This window comes from Cupressus sempervirens, chromosome 1 (genome assembly GCF_028749045.1).
Source record: "Cupressus sempervirens isolate cs-2001-9-10 chromosome 1, ASM2874904v1, whole genome shotgun sequence".
NCBI classification, from domain to species: domain Eukaryota; kingdom Viridiplantae; phylum Streptophyta; class Pinopsida; order Cupressales; family Cupressaceae; genus Cupressus; species Cupressus sempervirens.
The window spans coordinates 722,011,516-722,015,627 of NC_143118.1; the positions used below are offsets into that span (position 1 = coordinate 722,011,516).

A 4,112-nucleotide genomic window follows, 5' to 3' on the forward strand; every position below is an offset into this window, starting at 1 on the left:
ATAAGATTGCTCTTATATGCAGATGATCTCATAATTCTTGCTAGAACAGCTAAAGGTTTGAAAGAGCACTTGATAACACTAGAAAAATTTTGTCATGAAATAGGAATGCAAGTTAACACTAACAAAACCAAAATTATGATCTTTTTGCTGAAGAAGAATAGGGGCATACAAGACGAGTTTCTGTTTGAAAATAGCCCACTTGAGATTGCGGAAGAGTACAAATAATTGGGCATCGATTTTCATAACAAACTCAATTGGGATACTTGCAGATCAAAAAGGATCCAAGGGGGTTGGAAGGCATTATACTCTTTACAAAACAAGTGCAGGAACGTAGAATTATGGGATTGGACGACCATGAAAACTCTTTTTGGTTTGCTGGTCACTCCGGTTATTCTATACGGATGTGAAGTGTGGAGAGGTAGTATGTTCAAATAGAAATGGCGGCAAGTAGAAAGAATTCAAAAACACTTCATCACATGTAATCTTAAAGTCAAGACCACAGTTCCGTATGAGATCCTTTTGGCGGAGGTGGGTTCCTTTCCATTAGAAGCCGTTGCTTTGGTCTGAATGATAAGCTATTTAAAGAAAACCCAAAGTCTGGAAACACATCGTTGGCCCAAGTTGATCATAGAGGAAAAACTTGTGAGGCAGAAAAGCACATGGATGAAGCAAAATGACAAATGGATGCGAAAATGGGATATCAACATCCAAACTTGCCCGGATAACATTACAGAAATAAAGAAGTTTGTCAATGAAAAATTCTGCAATATTCTGTGGACAAGACACATAGGGCGGAATTTTTTTTATTACATTAAAGAATTTAATCCCACTTTTAGTCATGATGAAAAGGCTTATATAAGAGCACCTATTAACTGGAAAGCAAAAATGTTGATGGCACAACTTAGAACTAGTTCACATCAGCTGCGATGTGAAACTGGTCGGTGGCAAGTTCCAAAGGAAGAGTGGGCAGACATAACATGTTTATTTTGTAATATGAGAACAATTGAGACAGAGCAACACTTTGTCAAGGAGTGCCTGGCTTACAATGACATCAGATTTGGTTATACAAAAATACTGCAGAACAAGGACTTCAACTATTTATTCGAGAAAGATCAAGTGAAGAGAGCAGCAGATTTGATTACCAAACTTCAGAGAAGGAGAGACAAGTTAACCAAAACTTTACAACTCACTAGTTCTGCTCCTGACTCGGGGGGTGATGGCATGGGTCCCATAGACTACTTTAGTCTCGTGGACGTCATTAAAATCTATCATATCATATCATATCATATCAAAATGAAGTAAACCACATTTTGTGTACAATCTTTTTAGGTTTTAATTAACACTACAATTATTCTCGTGATTTTTAATTCACTCCACTTTATTCGATGTTGCATTGGAAATTATCTACCAGTCTTCTAACTTTGAAGCATTGAAATGCTCTGAACTGTCTGTAATCAATCAGATAATTGGAATTAGCGTGAAGTATATTTGTCTGGCTTGTTGCTCCGTAGATTATTTGGTCTGTACTCTGTTAGACGTTTGAAATTTGGTCTGTACTCTGTAGATTATTTGGTCTGTACTCTGTAGACGTTTTTGGGTGACTTAGATTCAACCAGCTGCAATATTTGTTTTGCTGTAGTGTGAAAGATGGACCGGAATGGAGGAGAAGAGAAGAGCAAGAGTATTCTTGTGACCGGTGGTGCAGGTTATATTGGCAGTCACACAACTTTGCAATTGTTGCTGGGTGGCTACAGAGTAGCTATGATTGATAATCTGGACTCATGTGAAGAAGCTATTGAAAGAGTTGTTCAACTGGCTGGAAAATATGGTGGCAATCTCACTTTCCACCAGGTTTATTTCCATTTTGTATGGACAGTAGTTTACAAGGGCATACGGAGCTGAATTCTTGGGATGCATTTTAATTTTTACTTTTTGGTGCATGCTTTGTTTTTGAGGTATACTTTGCTTCAATTTTCTTTATTTGTACATGGGCATGCTGGGTGATGCTTCCAAGAGTAGGAGAGATGGTCAGAACTCAGAATGGAGTATCATATATACTTTTGGCAGAGATGTTGTATTACAAACTTGTAGAAATTGTGAAATTGTGTCTCGAATAGCGTAATCTATAACCGTCCCGATACACCTTTTTTCTTTTTCACTTGGGAATTTTAAAAACTCCCCCAAAGAAGTCTTATGCTGGAAAGTATTCCATAATTCTTATATCATAACCTCACCTTGTTTTCCTCATTTTTCTTCAGGAATTAAAAAATTTGTAGACATGGGTTACCCGCTAATACATTAAATGATGGATATCCACAACTTTGCCATTTCCTTAGCTACCATTAGTTAAGGGTAATATGTACGCTAGACCACAACCTTACCATACGCACATTGAAGTTTACTATTGCAGTGCAGTATGTTAAACTGCATCGGGCGTTTAGCTCGTCACTTATTACCATTACAGCGAATATTGTTAGTTGTTAATGTAGAGTTTGATTCCCTTTGCAATTTTTTTTGGTATGGTGTTGTTATTTTGGACTTCTTATTAGATGCATATTAAAGCGTCCTAAACATTATCATTGGGGAATCTCATCATTAACCAGCCTAGTCAGAGTCCCCTCGAAACAGCCGTTTCATTTTATTTTGTCTTGTATATTCTTGAAATTTCGTTGCTCTTCAGGTTTTGACCGCGTGAACTCTTGGGATTGCCTTGCCAGTGGGGGAAGGAATCTGTTCCTCCCGTTCTTATTAAAAATAGGGAATTCATAGATAAGTGAAATGATTTCCTTATAGATAAAAGAAAACTGCCTTTTTCTTGGCCATAAATCCTAGTTATGTTGATAACAACGTCAGGGAATATGGTGGCCAGCACAAAAATTCTTGCAGGGTCTGCTAAATGCTCAGCACAGATAACTCTACAATCTAGATGGTTTAGAGTCTTGTTTTGGATGAATTAGCTGGTCTGCTTCTGGTATGGTGATAAAATGTACAGCTTCATAGACAGTAAGTTGCATAAGACTCCATATCTATGCCTCAATCTTATTTGCATGCTTCATCAGATACAGATGCAATACTTTTTTATTTTTAATTAATGATGATCAAAGGATCAAGTCTTGCTGAGTACAAGACTCTTAACATCATAAGGGTGAATTTGAAAGAATGGGCCCTTAGTCCACTGTTGAAGTTGAATGGTTCCAAATGAGCCCACTAGGAATCAAGTCTTGCTGAGTGTAGGGCTCCAGCATCATAAGGGATGAGGCCAGGATCGTGTCTAGGCAAATCTGGCAGAATGGATACCCCTCTATCAGCCTCTAGGCTCGTGCTCTTGAATCAGGTAGAAAAAATAGTGCATGGTGGCCTTCACTGGGCTGATTTGCTCACAGGCTTTGTGCCTCTGCTGGGCAGCCTTGATTGCAGGTCTGAACCTCCTCCCCCTCGGAAAAAAATAAAATCATAGTTATAAGGCTCAGATTTATAGTAACTGTCCACCAGAGGTTATGGATTTATCAATTGGGGTTAATTGATCCTGGTGACCTATTGAACAGACTTTACACATCATCCCTGATCTACAAGTGGGATGGTCAGGCTAGTGATGGAGGTCTGAAGAAACTTCCTGAATAAGGAAGTGTCGAGTTTGGAATCTCAAGATGAATCATTGAGCACTTATTACTAACAGGGAGATTTTCAATGGCCATTGCAAGGGATTTTTGGAGCTTGCACTATCAGCTTAAGATATTATGGAATAATTGCAAATGGTAACCTGCATATTAAGTAAACTTCATATAATTCCTCTTTGGAATGTCAAGTGATAGATTTTGTATGCATGCTTTACAAAAATTTTTACTGGACCAAAATTTGTTGTGAGTGCCTTCAAAATATTGTTAGCAAGAAGCACTGAGAAGATTTAGGAAGCCTCTGTGCTCAGGACCATTACGTGGAAAGCCTGCAAATCTCATCTCTCTGTACTTGGTAATAGAGTCTGGCCTGCAAGATAGGGCCCTCTATTCAATAAATGGATAAAAAAAGAAGCCTCCCTGTGCACAATCAATTTAGAGTAATGGATGTTTACAACTTTGCAGCATTGTGCTGTACGATCTGTTTGCCCCTGGCTA

General features: G+C 38.3%; 1 pseudogene across 2 annotated transcripts; it reads left to right on the top strand.

Annotated features, from left to right (window-relative positions):
* Nucleotides 1-1,315: 1,315 nt before the first annotated feature.
* LOC149579975 (UDP-glucose 4-epimerase GEPI48 pseudogene) lies at nucleotides 1,316-2,242 on the top strand (annotated as a pseudogene). 2 transcript variants are annotated; one of them, XR_016359777.1, is made up of 2 exons: nucleotides 1,316-1,549; nucleotides 1,640-2,242. The product of XR_016359777.1 is annotated as a UDP-glucose 4-epimerase GEPI48 pseudogene, transcript variant X2 (transcript). The 2 variants fall into 2 exon arrangements; XR_016359775.1 differs by having other exon boundaries at nucleotides 1,325-1,519.
* Nucleotides 2,243-4,112: the final 1,870 nt, after the last annotated feature.